The sequence below is a fragment of the Alligator sinensis genome, unplaced genomic scaffold (genome assembly GCF_000455745.1).
Source record: "Alligator sinensis unplaced genomic scaffold, ASM45574v1 scaffold1517_1, whole genome shotgun sequence".
NCBI lineage: Eukaryota > Metazoa > Chordata > Crocodylia > Alligatoridae > Alligator > Alligator sinensis.
Genome location: NW_005842459.1, coordinates 1184614 through 1200315, shown reverse-complemented (window position 1 = coordinate 1200315; position 15702 = coordinate 1184614). Strand labels below are relative to the sequence as shown.

At 48.4% G+C, this 15702-nt stretch overlaps 2 long non-coding RNA genes across 3 annotated transcripts in view; both read right to left on the bottom strand.

Moving 5' to 3' along the window:
- LOC102379294 overlaps positions 1-11077 on the bottom strand; it is a 47405-nt gene extending 36328 nt beyond the window's left edge. Inside the window, exon 1 of one of the 2 annotated variants that reach the window (XR_003095715.1) lies at positions 10960-11077. This is a non-coding gene — a long non-coding RNA (uncharacterized LOC102379294). Of the gene's footprint in view, positions 1-10410 lie in introns of both variants that reach the window. The other variant, XR_324656.3, reaches the window with a different exon arrangement.
- A 1194-nt stretch (positions 11078-12271) lies between these two features.
- LOC112551411 lies at positions 12272-15289 on the bottom strand. Its single transcript, XR_003095716.1, has 2 exons — positions 14502-15289; positions 12272-12849 (listed from the first exon to the last, which is right to left on the bottom strand). It is a non-coding gene; the product is annotated as an uncharacterized LOC112551411 (long non-coding RNA).
- Between the last annotated feature and the right edge of the window lie 413 nt (positions 15290-15702).

Here is a 15702-nt window from a genome sequence, read left to right as displayed (position 1 = left end):
TCCCTCGCCCCCGCCTGCCGCCTTCTCGCGGCTCCGTGTCGGGCTGCCCCTCGCAGGTCGCAGCCCTGCAGCGGGTCCGGACCCTGCCAGGGCAGTAAGGGAGCTCGGGGCTCGTTTCGTGCAGTGCTTCTGGTGTATTTTGAACCGCAGGAGAAGAGGGAGAATGCACCTCCCTCTTCTAAATGTTAGGTGGCACCTCGGGGGGTCTCGTGCAGAGCTGTTGGCAGAGGAGGCACAAAGGGCTTGTCCAAGGACACGGGGGCAAACCAGAGTGAGACCCAAGCGCTGAATCCTAGGAGAGTGCCCTAATGTCTCCAAGTGTTACTCAGCACGTTACTTCAGGACCTGGGGGAACACCTGGTCACCAGAGCGCCCCGAGGGATGACAAGGTCCAATGGTCACAGACTCCTCCAAGACCGTTTCAGGCTGGACATAAGGAAGAACTTCTTTACTGTCCGAGCCCCCAAGGCCTGGAACAGACTGCCGCCAGAGGTGTGGTGCAAGCACCTACTCTGGACTCCTTTAAAAGACATTTGGATGCTTATCTTGCTGGGATCCCTTGACCCCAGCTGAATTCCTGCCCCTACCCCTCACTCGATGATCCCTCGAGGTCCCTTCCAGCCCTGATGTCGATGAATCAATTAAATGTATACGAGACGATGCCCACTGGACTCATTTTAACGTGTATTAGCGCATCACGCAAAAAGCACTAATCAGTCCAATGAGCATTAAGCATCACACAACAAGCGTTCATTTGGGGTTATGCGCAGTAGCACTGATTACGGTGCATTAAGTTATTACAGGTACTAACACAATGCACGATACACGGCGCATTAATGAATGTGCAGACGTGCCCACTTATATCTAGATCAGGCCTAGCCTAGGAAGTTCCCATCCCAGGGCAGGTTTTAGTCCATGCAGCTTTATCCTGAGCTGCCAGGGCTTTGTCTGGTTTTGTGAAGGTGCCTAAAATTGGCACTTTGTTCAGGCATCCCTCGTCCATGCCCCCAAGATTGAATCTCACCCTGCAAAGATGTAGAGATGGGTCTCAGTCCTTAAAAATGGCAAGACAGTGTGGGAAGGAGTCCCACTGACTTCAAGCTAAAATTAGGCATGTGTGCAAGGTTTTTCAGGACCAGGATTCAAATAATCCAACAGAAAACCATCTCTCCATCCAAGTCGTGACCCTGATCCCAGAAGCAGGCCCATGCACATAGCTTTCCTCATGCAAATAGTGCCCGAGTAGAGCTACCCAGGTGGGGAACGTTACACACCAGCATGAGTGCATTCATGGTCAGGCTTAACAGGTCTAAAATAACCCCTAAACTAGAAGATAATTTCCATAATTATCTTGCCAGTTGTAATGACACGCACAGGGTATAATGAGCTAATTTCTGATGCTTTGATATAGTTTAGACAGGAATGATGCAGCCTTGAGCAGGGGTTGGACTAGATGACCTTCTAGGGCTCTTCCAGCTCTATTTTTCTCTGATTCAATGACATCAAAGCAGTGTTTCCCAGCCCTTTGATGCCTGGGGATCGCTATTTTTCTGGATTAAAATTGGTCCATGGGCCTGATCCTGCCAAGTGGGGCCAGCCTGGCTAGAGCCCTATCTGGCCCATTTTTTTGCAGCACTCCCTTTGGGAATCAGTACATTAAAGTGATCCTGGGTGAGACTCTGAACATCACCATAACTTGCTTTTTCCATTTATGGGCCGATGATCTCTAAACACCTGGCCATCATACTAAGCAAAGTCTATAGCTCTTACTTCCATAGGTAATCCTACTGCTTTTGACTTGAACTGGACCAGCTGCAGTACCAGGGCCCCAGCTGGTACTCCAAACAGCTGGCTTGTGCCCAGTCAAATCTCTTTCCATTTACACTGATGCAAATGTAAAATAAACCTACTGCCTTCAGCAGCGTTATCCTGGACTTACACCAACAAATCGAAGAGCAAAACTGGCTCCAAAGCAGCATCTTAGCTTCAATCCTGGGAACACTTGAACACGATTAGCTGCATCAGTCAATGCAATGCTAATACAGACACCAGCATTTGCAGGATAAGACCCTTATATGAAATCTAAGTTGGGATGTTACTTTTTCACCTGGAGACCCAGTCCCCTGGCCCAGCCTGCCCCCAGCAACATCTGTTGCATGAACACTCAACTCTCCCCACTACACCTGAGATAGCGAGTCATTAAGTTCTTATAAGAGGATAAAAAAGAGAGAGAGAGAGATTTTGTTTTAAAGTCCCTGTTTGGCTTTCCATCAAGGCTTATTGATTCTCTTAATTTTTTGTTCTCATGGTTGCTAGGCAATCCCTGTTTCCCCTTTGCACACTGTAAGCCAGGGTTGCAGAGATAAATTTATATCTTGTAATAAAATCAAATAGTACAGGGGCTGTAGCAGAAGAGAGCTGCTCAGAAAGGAGAGTGGGGGTGGGGACAGGGACCAGGACAGATCTGTCAGCAGAAACCATCATCATTTAATCAAATAATAGCTTAGAATTTGTAGCACGTCCCCCGCCAATAAAAACTTTACTGTAAAAATTGCAATCCAAACTTCAAATGAGAAGAACAAACAGTGCCTGTGAAAAGAGGGGCCCAATGTAGGAAAAGAGTGGGAGGTGGAAAAGTTATAACCATGGGGACCAAAGCTGGCACCGTTTGGAAGACAGAAATATTGTCTACAGAAAACGACTGGGATAAAATAAGATGGGGTCTGACCTCATTTACATCATGTGGCTCTATGAATGGACTCTTGATTTAACCCACTTTACAGATTCTAGGTTAACAACGTCTATTGGCCTCAACTACTGCACCGGGCATGGCTCCAGGACAGCCGGCGAGAGCATGCTACCCAACACCAGCTCCGAGTCTGGCCTTGGGCTGCTACGCGGAGTTATTCCCGATTTGTACCGACATAAATAAGAGCAGAAACAATGATACATGTTTGTGCATTGTGGAGGGGTGGGAAGGAATGAGCTGAGATGCAGCGAGTTCCACCTGGCAAAGTCCATCACAGCCAGGGCCCAGTCACCTACCCACCTGTGCCACAATGATAGGACCCCTTATCAGTCAGGGAGTCCAGATCAGGCTTTGGTTTTATATGGCCAATGCCCACTGGAGTTGGTAGGAGCCTTTCAGCAAACATTGGGGCATGACCAGCTAGGGGCTCATTCGTGGTCCTAGGGAAGTCACTAGCGATCACCCGCATCCGCCCTCAGCTGCACTGGAGACAGAGTCATCACATCTGCTGTGTTATCAGACAAATGCTTTCTCCCCGCTGCTGAGTGGCATGCTCGGTCGGACTTCATTACATGATGTTAAACACATTTAGCCCAGTGAATATTTTCTGAATCACAAAACAGTGGCCTTAGAAAGGGACACGACTAACAGTATCCGGGGCCTGTGGAAATGCTGCCTGGTGTGACATATGCTTCAGGCAAGAAACTATGGAGGTTTCATAGGAAATCTCTGTGCAGGACTGTCTTTCTGGTGACATTTTGAATATGCTTGGTCAAAGCTACCAGGACGTCAGCTTCTTTTCCCCGCTTGGCATCAGCTCTTTCCTCTCTTTGGTTCCTTTCTCTTTGCCTTCGTTTTACCATGGAGGGTCCGTTTACACTGTTAGGCAGTTAATTATGACAGCGTCAGCATTTTCATCTAAAAAATTCTATTTTTGGCCTTTCACTCGGCTATAAAAATCCCTTCCAAGACCGCAACTGGCAAGAGCCAAGGAGCAGTTGTTTTACAACATTGAAAAGTGTATTAGCTATTGGGAACCAGGCAAAGCACAACATGCAAAATTAAGGTTTCCTAAAAGCCAAACCTGTGATGAACGGAACAGAAACCAAGAGGAAGCATTAGCTATAATATGCTGATATTTGATACCAGTAATTCAGAGAAACTAACTGAAACTCTTAGACTCCAAAAGCGGAATGATTAAATCAATGCCACTAGTACGCAAATAAAAAAGGTACTAACCAATTCAAACACTAGTACCTTAGAGCACACTCACACAAGGAAGTGGTGAATATTTCTACGCGCAGCCAATCCCTAACAGGAAGATCAATCATTCATGCCAACGGTAACTGTGTACTGGAGCATTATATAAAGCAAATAGGGCACCTTCACTTTCCTGAACAATACACAAGAGGCAGCCCAGCCCTCATGACTGCAGCTTTACTTATCAGCACATGGGGGGAAGCAGCGCCTCCAGTTTCTAAGTGAATCAATAGTAGTCACACTATGGTTTTCCTGTCAAAAATAAACTCAGCCCTGGAGGTTTTGCTCTTGAAGATATACTTGTGTATTGAGGTTTTCTATTTATGGCCATAGACAGAGCAGACATTTGAGAAGGCTGCGTTCTGGTGAACTTGCAAGACAAGGGGCCAGGAACTCCTATCCCGACCCCCCTCTATAACCTAGAGCAAGCTGCTTCACATCTCTGCCTCAGTTTTTCCCTCTGTAGAATGGAGTCAATAACCCCTAAGTGCATTGCCCATGTCCTCAGTCCGCTGCAATAAACTTCACCGGTGCTTGAAACTGGCTGCTTCCCCCTCACATGGCTCTGGAGGTCTGGATCTCAGGTCGGTGACTCCTACTAAATAGTCAAGGAGAAGTCACCAGAAGGAAAGTTATGGCTGCTGCTGCTTTTCACAGTCCCTCTACCACACACTCAGCATGCCCTTTAAATGAATTAGCCCAGCCCAAGAGAAAGAAAGTACTATTTCCTCTGCTGCTGCTAGCCCTCTACCTCTACAGCCTCTACAATATCAGCTCAGACTCAGGCTGGGGAGGTGCGAGTTTTCCTTGATTTATCTCTTAGCCTGTATTGTGTCCCTGAAATGCCCTGGAGAAGGGGGATACAAAGGTGAAGGACTGGAAGGGAGGGCGGGGAAGGGGTTATATATCTGTATTCATCTGCTCCATGTCATACATGCTATGAAAGCATGTCATCGGTGTGTGGATCCCGGGTACTTACCATACAGAGCTGGGGGTGGGTGATATGAAATACCACACCTGGGGCCAGTCTCTTGGCTGGTATAAACTGGCACAGCTCCATTTCAATTGCCGTTCACTTAAAGGGAGCTGTGTTGGTTTATACCAGTGAAGAGTTTGGTCTCCATTGGGCCTCATTTTGCTCTAGCTCACAGCAGGGAACAGGGTAATAAGCCTGATTCTCATCTCATTCACACGAAGGTTATTTCACTCACTTCAGGTTATTCCTCATCGACACTGATGAAAGTGAGGGCAGAATTAGGCCCAGTGAAGTGATAGAGGGAAAAAGCAGATGTGAGAGGAGATTCACACCCAAGGTGGGTATCAGCTTATTCAAGAAAGAGCTAGAGGGACTATGTAATGCCAGCCATCATCACATCCTCGGGTGCAGGAGACGAGTGAGGCAGGTTCTCAGGGCACACAGGCTGCAGGGCAAACAATTATCATGGAGATGGCTCTTGCTCACTTTCAGTAATTTTATCTGTTCAAATGCACATCCTTCTGGGAACGGTTCCAGGACACCGGAGCTGGTGAACTGCACGGCACAGCACAGCAACCTGCTGCATTTCGGAGATGAAAGTGAAAGCAAGCCCACCCGAAGCTCAGCACTGCAGGCAGTTTGGCCTGTAGCTGTTGCATGCTATGTAAGTGATGCTGTAGGACACGGGACAGATAATGCCACCTGCAGGCAAGACCCCAAGGGGGTTATTCTGCAACTGAGAAAGAAAAGAAAAGCAGCAGCAAAGTCCATTCTGGCTTTGCAGTCTATGAATCGGAGCCGTCATATCCTAGGACGGGGAACAGCTTTCTAACAAAGTGGGCGCAGAGTACCGAAGGTAAATCCTTGCAATAAGGACAGCCTGTCTTCCCGCAAAGTTCCTTATACTGAATGGAAGGTCCGATTCAAGCCCACGTCACCTGCTGTGGCTACACATTGGCACGCCCTAGCGCACCCCTGGAGACGGTGCGTGGTCATGTTGTGCGTGGTATGAAAGCACCATAAGAAATGTCAGGAGTGGTGCTTTTCTAGACAGGGCCTGTAAAAGTGACAGGCAGAGAAAAGCCCAAGCAGAGCCAGCTGGAAAAGGGCAACCGTCTGTTCTCTACTTTTTTTTTTCTTTTTTCTTTATGGAAAGAGTTGCTCAACCAGAGCTTCCTTTCTCAGATCCTGATGGCAAGTGAATTTGGATATCATTAGAAAGGCTCTATAAAGTGCCCACTGTACCAGAAGGTATAGGACCAGAAAGATTTGCTGTACACTTATTGTCCAAATCAGCCATAATTAACTAAGCATAATTATTTCTAGCAACAATGGAACAGCACTGTTCCATAGCCATATTGCAACATGAAAACACCACCAGGAGAAGCTGCAGACAAATCACGCTTGGGCTCAAATAACCAGTTTATAGCAGGTTATATGAAAGCAATCCAAGCCAGCCTTGAAAATGGCATGAAAGAAACAAAGAAAGCAGCCATTTCCAGAGGTGTTTTAGTAGATTGGGCAGTGGTAACTTCTGCAACAGCACTTCAATCAAGTCAACCAGGCCAGAAAAGAAGCTCCCAGCCAGCCTAAGTGATTACCGCAAGAGTGGGCTTAGTACACCAGTCAGCCCACATTGTTAGTACAGCAAGAGTGATTTACCCTGCCAAGCAGCCCAGCTATTAGTGCTAGAGTGATTTAAAATACTAGCCAGGTCAGGTTTCAATAAACAACCATCATTTATGCAAGCGTGGAGGCAGCCCAAAGGAAGCCATCCATCCACATCTCTCTCTGCTGGGAATTATCCCATGACCTGAGGCATTGTTACCCCCAAACTGACTGCAACGAATATTTGAGAGTCAAGGCAGAGGGTTCCCTGAAACAGCTGGTTCCTCCCACTCCGATCCCTCCTGAGGAGGAATCCTCCCACCCCTCATTTCCCTGGTGTTATTCTTCTAGTTCTCCAGCTGAAGCCATGCCAGCTGCTGCATTACCAGGCCCTGCCAGCTCAGGAAGGGAAGGGCAGGGCTGAGCTCAGCTGTGTGCGCACCACTTGGTAAGACTGGTGCTATCCAAGGCCCCCCAGAACCACTAGGTGCTCTCCTGCACACAGACCACCTGGGATTGGGATGGAAGTACGGGCACAACAGCAGTGGGCCTGGGATAAATGCCCATTGAGATGAGACAGATCGAGGCACGTTGAATTGCTAAACATGGCACAAGAGAAATACACAACCACACATTGATGCTGCCTCTGCCCTCTTGTACATCTCAGCATGTGTGCTATGTATACGCTGAGCTCCAGGGAGCGTGCCTCCTGTCGGCAGCTAGGACACGGTAAGGCGTGGGGAATTCAAAGGGTGACTGCACCTTCCTCTACCATTCGCCCAGCCATCTACAGAAACCAAACTCCTAAGTCAAAGCCAAGGATCAGCCAAGAGAGCATCTCCAAAAGGGGCTTCTGCTAAAGCAGGTAAAGGAAAGCAATTGGGCTGAACCCGCCCTGTTAAGCTGATTGACATTTCCTGTACATGTTTATTAATTGCAGCTTCACCTTTCTTCGCTAACGATGATCGCTTCCTGTTCGTTTCAGCATACTGCATTATTAATAGTTTTCTCAGCGCTGCTTCTGCACAATGCAGAACGCAAGAACAAAATCCTTCCCCTGATAACTTGCACGCCAGCCACGCATCAACACTGTCTGTGAACAGGAAGGACTGGGCACACAGTGGACCCTGAATGATGGCCGTGGCAAGCCAAGGTGTTGACCCCCTATGCTGGCCCCTCCAAACCCTCTTTTCCTAAGCAGAACTGCCTTGATTCTGCTGTGACCAGAGCCCTGTGTGCTTGCAGGGCTAGGGCAGGATTGGCCCCTACCAAGTCAGTGGGCAGTCGGAGTCCAGGATTTTGCCCATAGCAAAGAGAGGCTTTTCTGATGGGCTTGTTTTTATGCCATGTCCCATATGGCAGGACCCAGGAAGGGGTGGTGCTGCCAGAGCTTGCTATAACCTGGAAGACAAAGGCTGCTTGCAGATGTTAAAAAAAAACAACCCCTGCCTCCTCTCCCCCAAAAAACACTTTACTGGAAGAAGCAGTGTGGTAATTGGACCCGGCTCCAGTGTTTGTAAAAATCAGGTGCTTTAGTGGGGCTTTTTGGAGCTTTTAGCTAAAGCTGATTTAATCACCTATTACAAAAAAGCACCAAAGAAGCCCCACTAAAACACCTAATCTTTACAGACATCAGGCAAGCTGGGTCCAAGGAACTGCCTCTCCTGTGCATATGCAGGGCTTGGTGCACTGAGTTTAAAGTAAAGTGCCTTTTTTTTTCCCCAATGTCTGCAAGCAGCCAAAAAGCCTGGGGAAGTTTAGTCAAGCTACCCAACTTCGATCTCCCAGAGCATTTATGGCTCTGCAACTGCCTTCTAGCATGGCCTCCTGGGCTGACACGGGCCTAAGTGAGATCAGAAGCAGACACGGGGTTAAAATGGATTAGAAGGCGCCAGGACTCCCCAGGCCAGCTCCTGAACTGTTGCTCCTTTCTTTTAACAAAGGTACATGGGCTCCCCAGGGCAGTGGGGAGACTGTCCACCCTCTGTGCGCTGTTAGATCAGAGGCAAAAACTGATGTGCCTGAATTGGTGCAGTTAAGTCCACGGACTCACCTCATTGATGACTACTGACTAATACAGCATTTTCTGTGCCCATGCTGGGGATAAGCAGCAAGGAGTTGTGCCAGGGCTGGGCAACTTCCAGCTGTGCCCTCACCACTGTTGCTTCTTCCCCCTACCTCCTATCCTCCCCCTGGGTGCACTGTGGGTGCAGCTTCCAGACAGTGGAGAGTTGCGCCGGGGGACAGCCAGCTAGAAGTTGCATCCATGATACTGCCTCTTCCCCATCCCCCTGTGGTGCAGATGTGACTACAGTGAGGGCAGTTTCTGGCTGCCTGACCCCAACAAAGCTCCCCACCAGCTGGAAGCTGTGCCTCATTCCAGCTGGAGAACAGGGGGCTGGGGGAGTAGCAGCGACATGGGCACAGTTCTTAGCTGTCTGGTCCTGGTATGGGCACAGGCAAAGACCCCACCACTGATGTGCTGTAGAAGCCACCTGCCCGTGACAGACTGGACTTGCATTGTTCCAGCCCACTGACACAGATGGATAAACTACAGTGGCAAGAGGTCAAGGTCACACAGCAAGACAATTCAGGTGAGATCAGGGCAGGACTCACTTTCCATAAATCTCTCCTATGTACAAATTAAAAGTGTTCCATTCTCATCACAATGAAGATATTTTCCTGGAGCAAGGCAGGTTCCTCAGGATCAGAGTATGATCGGCCTGGGACCCCTGGGAGGTTCACAGGAACACAAGTAACCAGCAGAACATCTGGATTTATCATGCAAGTGACCCCGGATAGAAACCCCCACCCCCAGACTGCAGACATGGAGAGATTCCGACTGCCCAGGACTTACATGAATAGCTTGATTTTCATTACTGCACCCAAAGGCTTACATGGAGCGTTATTCCTATACACATAGTCCTTTCTCCTGTCTAGCTCTCTCTTTAATACCAGCTGCCTTTCATTTAGTCCAGCAGTTTGAACTTTGAATATGAACCTTATTAAACAAGCATTAGCATTTCCAGAGCTTCCTCCAACAGTGTTCCACTAGGTGGTGCCTTACTACAGCTTTTGTGGGTGAGCAGAAGGTAGAGGCCCCGGTACATTAAGACTTACATGGAAGTGAAAGCCTGGGGATTCACCTTGGTTCTCATGCCATGGAGGGCACAATGGGTCATTAACTCCAACCAACTGCAACAGGAAACTAACTTTGAGAAACAACCACCCGTCCACTCAGCCCAGCAGCTGCAGAACATACGCTCAATTAAGCATGCAGCCCAGAGACAGTCTCCTCCTTGATGTTCATGTGCTGGTAGAGCAACAGAATAAACCCACTTGCTCATACATTGACTTTGATTCATATGCTGCAGTCATCTCAAAGTAACTCTGGGAGGCATGAGTCCCCAAAAGCTGATGTAAAAGGGTTTTGCCGGGGTGAAGTACAACCTGGATCGTTCCCTCTTCATCTGCAGAAATGAAATAATTCCAGGTTTCACCTGCAGGATTCCTCTGTTTACTCCACAGCAAGAGAGGCCTTTCCCTGGAGGCACTGGCTCACCCCAGGCATCCACCCAAGCTCGGAGCTGTGGGAGGGCTGGGTGTTGTAGGACAACTTCCTCTGGACAAGGCTGCCCTGGGACCCATCTTCTGGACTGGGCAGCAGCACAGATTTGGTTTCCTTTTCTATCCGGTCTCCAGAGCTAGACAAGATGCACCTCTCATCCCTAGTCATCTTCTGTCCACCCTTCCTCACCCACACAGCCCTCCACATAGTCCTAAGATGGAAGGGGACCCAGTTGTGGAGCTTACTGACCTTTCTGTGAGGGTAGCACAAGACCATGGGCAAACTGGAGAAGGTGGGCAGGATGCCTTGGTGTCAGCTGGGGCTGTTCAAAAGCCTGGGTTGACGGTTTTGTTGTGGAGCTGCAGCTGCTTCTTCATTTGGTGCTGAGGGACCAGCATGCTGTTCCCATCCATCTCAGGGGTTTTGTGTCTTAGTCCCAGGTGTGCTCAACCAGACCTAGCCCCTGGTGCCACGTTATCCTGCCCATGGGGAGCCCCAGGCACGCAGGGTGGCGTGGGGCCCAATCCTAGCACATGGGACTGGGTGGGGGTGGCATGGGGCCCAGCAGCCTCATCCAGGCACTCAGGCTCAAGCCAGGGTCTGATTCCGGCAGCTGGAAGTGATGCAGGACCCCAGGGTCCCATCAGGCTCAGGGACTAGCCCTGCGCTACTCATTTGGCCCATAGGGCCAAAAGGTTGAGCACCAACAGTAGAGTCATTCCTTGCCATGAGGGGACCCCCCCAGCCAAGGCAACAGCAGTTTTGCTGCAAAACAAAAGGAATCCACTGCAGACGTACCTGCGGTGCACAGGGAGCTGCTTTCTCAGGAGCTCTACACAGCTATGCAAACTGCTTTTGGTCCGTAGCTGGCAGGGGATTCAGGCTTCAAAGATCATAAATCAAAGAAAGGCTCCAGTCACCTCTCTTTGAACAACACGCATGTCATGTGAGAAGCTGAAATTAAGCAGCATTTTATCATTCCAGCTCATCAACTGAAATTCAACCATCCAGGACTTTCATAATGTTATTTCTCTGGCTCTCTAACTTCCAAAGTTACGGAAGCAGCATCTGATATGTGGCTTTTCTAATACAATTAAACTGTGGAATAACTCTTTCTCCAATTAGTATGCAGGATAAGATCTAGCAGCCTAAACCAACTTCCAACAAGAAAGGTCTGGATTCTTCTATCACTGGTGGGTTCTTTTCTGGCCTCAGGGGGACTCTCTTCACCTTATAATATTGAGGGAGCAAGGAAGCATGAAATTTGATTTCTTTCTTGTGACGATACTGGAGATTATTAAAATATTTTCACTCACGGTATTATTCTGAAAAATCTCTTGTTCAGTGGCTTAATATAAAATGCTTTAATATCTGTTTCAGTAATAAAATTTCTGCTTTCTTTTCTATAAATGTATTAATCTGACTAAAGGGTATGATTTAAACAGTGGAAGGAAGTGGAAATAAAATGTAGCAGCAAGTGAACAGTCACTTGTTGAAGAAAGACCCCTTTGGATTATTTATAGTCTGTTCAAAACCAATCAGGGACACTGGTTGGGTTTGTTTTTTTTACCCCAGCACTGTCCATCATCATATAAATGTATTGGAAGAATGTAAACAGACCTGGGGGCATCTGAAAAGGGCAGAAGCAGCAAATAAACGTACAGTGAAAGAAGCAGAAGTATAGAAAATCCAGAAACAGGGGTATGGAGATAAGGACTACGAGTGGCAGAAACAGAAGGTGAAACAAGTATCAAATACAGAATGTGAACTGAAAAGAAGAAACAGAGAAACTAAAGTACATGAATATTGGTTTAACAACAGTATGAGTACCCCCCCCAGAGAGCAAATATACAGCTTGTCTAAGAAAATGATGATAACTTCTGGCATTCAGGTGACAGTGCAAGGGAAAAAGACTGCACAACTGGGCCCCAGGTGGTCCCTACCTCCACAGTGAGAGAAAGAGGAGAAATCCTAAGGAGACTAAAACAATAATGTGTGCGCACCAAAGCCAGACGTCTAAGCATTATATTTCCAACTGATTTGTACATAGGTGTCGTAAGCCTCTTCTTAAAACCTGCGCTATGGTCAACTGTAAAGACAAACTGCATTGTGAGTTTTAAACAATAACATTAATTTTATTGTTCATGTCTTACTGTTCAGTTACAGAGAGCTAAGGAAGGGAAGAACAAATGCATTTGTAATCTATGGAAATACAGACTTCTCATTTTTTAATCTTGTAACACAATTATCCCAGAAAATAGACCTCACCTTGTGTGCACAGGGGAGCTATTATTATTATTCCAAAGATTTACTCCTCTTTAACTGAGAAAGGACAAATACTTAAGTGGCAATTGTTTTCCCAAATGCAAATTCATTCTTATGGCTCTTTAAGATGATGTCAGTCAATTAGTCACATGTTTCTTGAGAAAGTTAACGAAAGGAGATAACGATAACAATTTGCTTCTTTCACAAATCTTACTTTAGAGTGGAAAGTTTCAGAGTTTTTTTCTTTGCTTCAGAGAGTATTTCGTAAATGTACAATATGTACTACAATAGTTATAATTTCCGTAAGAGGCGGCGAGAGTTGTCTTTTGTCTTCACTTTAACTTCTGATGCTCCCCTTCTGGTTTCTCATCTATTAGGTCTTTAAATCCGAGTTTTTCCAGTGGTTCTTTAGCCATAAGTTGCCTAAATAAAAAAAAATAAAGTGGAAAATGTGCTCCATGACTAACTTGGCAATATCAATTTCTAATTCAGAGGTAATGCAACTTAGCAGTAATTGCTTTAAAAGGACCTAATGCTGGCAGCAAAACAGTGATGATAATCATGCATCTATCTCCACCTCTCTCACACAAATTATCAAAACTTTAAAGGCATCAGAGGTCAGGAACTGTAATGTCTAGAAAGTGCTTGTTATTCTGCCTATATTCTTTCAGTTAAATGTGATCAGCAGCGATCCAGGTTTTCCGTTTTCCATGGAAAAACAGAGAAAAACGTGGATTCCATGCTGTTGCAAACAGCTCTGCAGGCTGGTTGAGCTCCAGCCTGTAAGAGCTGTTTGCAAACAGGGTGGGAAACCCCCAGCCCTGCCCAGAGGAGGAGGGCTCCCACACAGCCACAGCTCCGCCTCACTCTTCTCCTGGACCCTGAGGTAAGTGGGGCTTGCAGGGGGCTGGGGGCCTTTCTGGCAGGGCTGGGGGGTTGCAGATCATGGCTGGGGGGAGCCAGGTGCTGGCTCCAGCCCTACCCGAGCAGGCAGTAGCAGTGGGGGAGCCGGCCCCATGATGCTTCTGTGGCAGGTGGGGCAGAGGGGCTGTTGTGGGGGGAGTGAGGGTCACCAGCAGGATTGGGGAGGCTGTGGGGGCAGCAGCAAGGATGGGGGAGGCATTGGGGGCAGTGAAGGGCACCAGCAGGGTGGGCTTTGGGGGCAGTGAGAGGCACTAGCAGGGCTGGGGGCAGCATTGGGGGGGGGGGAGGGGCACCAGCAGGACTAGGAGGTGCTGCAGGGGGCTTTTAGTTTTAATAAAGGATTTGGGGGGTTTTGTCAGAGAATTTGCAATTTTTTTTATCAGGGAAAACCAGGATCCCTGGTGATCAGCATCCCATATCACAATAGGCTATCCAGGGACTGAGCTGACACTTGGATATGCACAATAGTCTAGCAATTTCTACACCTCGTTTTATAAAGATTTCTGTGCGTACAATGCTGAGCTTCTTAAGAAAAAAACGACTGCAACAAAATTAATGTGCCGTTTCACTACAAGTGGGAAAATTATGCAGATGCCCCTTTAAAAAATAGTCGCAACACTTCTTTTTCCACTTACCCTCAGGAACAAGTTAATTTAACTAGAAGCCTAACATGGATAGAGTCTATGGAAAGGACAAGTGATTTTGAAGCATCTGAGGAAATTAGTTTGCAATTAAAAATAAAGTACTGCACTCTCACCATCCAGCTACATACGTAATTCACTTTGCTGTGTAACACCCCACTAGTCCCGTACAACAAAACACAGGTTATGTGCATTTTGGTTAAGTGCACAGAATCTCATCTACCTGCTCCTGCTTTTATTTTGTAACTACATGCACTGTTTACTGCAAGAGAACCAGCTGTCAGATGGCTGTTATTAGCAGCCTTCAAAACGATGGGAGCGTAATCAGTGTTGGGGTTACTAATACCAAAGCAACAAGAGCACTGTTAACAGCGCTCCTTAAATATGCACATAGTGCTCTTGGTGCTGTGGGATTAGCAGCCCTGAAATTAACTCCTCCTTTTCAAGGCTTTCTAACAGCGGCCCAGAAACAAAGCCTGGAAGATGAGAACTAGTCAGCTTTGGGGTTACCGATATCACAGCACGGATAATGCTGTGCAGCTAAGGAGCGTCGCCGACTTCACGTATGGACGAGCGCGTACTCTGAGCAAGACGTCAGCCTTCTTTCTCACTCCCAAACCCATGACCTTGAAGGGACTACGCTGCACATTTCTGCGCTGGCCAGAGAGCACCGTGAGCGCGGTCTTCAGTTGTTCGTCACGGCAAGTTAGCCTCTGCCAACTAACAGGGCTCGCTACTTCACTCTGGTTTTCACTGACAGCTTTGCTCCCCTCTAACTTTTGCCCCCCTCTTATAACTAGCCCTGAGCTCTCCAAGCACCAAGATGCAACCGCTTTCAAAAGCATTTGTGGGCTCCTTTCACGGATGAGCAGAGAGGTAGGAAGCCAGGCCCCGGGCAGGGGCATGTCTGTGCCTTAGAGCAGCGGTTCCCAATCTGTGGCACGTGTACCCCCAGTGGTACAGACACAACCTGTCAGTCGTACGTGGCGGGATGAAAAGTTTGCTGGTGGTACGTCAGGTTGTGCGGTTTTAAACGGGTGGCGGTGCTTAAGATCATTGGCGACGTGTGGGGGGTGCACGTGCACCCTGTGGAAACGCCAGCCCTGAAGCTGGAAGTGCTGGTGGACGTGCATTTCTGTTTTTGCCACTGGTGATTTTGGGTTTGGCGATCGGCCGCTGGGGGACCCTTCCCCGTCGGTGATCAGGTGCCCCCACACTTGGGAGGCACCGGCTGCCCATGCTTGAGGTGGCACCGTTTTAAATCGGCGGCGGTGCAGGCAGCCCTCAACTTGCAACGTTTCGACTTACGACGTGGTTTTCAGGAGCCAACTGTGCCGTAAGCCCGAGGACTGCCTGTACTTGAGGTTGCGCCGTTTTAAACGGGGGGGCGCGCAATCTGTCAGCGTTTGGGAACCGCTGCCTGCGAGGTGAAGGCCGTGTGCGCGCAGTCGAGTGGTCCGGGACGACTCCCCCACGCTTGTTTTCCTGGGAGAAAAACCGGCCTGCTCCGAAGTTGGGGACAAGAGGCAAAGAGCCGGCGGCGCGGTGCGCGCGCGGGCTTCGGCTTGGTTTGCTTTCAAGCGAGCGTGGGCAGGAGGGTCAGGGCCGTGCCCGGCGCAGGCTGGCAGCACGTACGCTTGCACGCTTCCAGGCACCCGCGCGGCGCAGGGAGCCTCCAGCGCAGCACGCGGGGAGGGCAGGTTTCACCTGC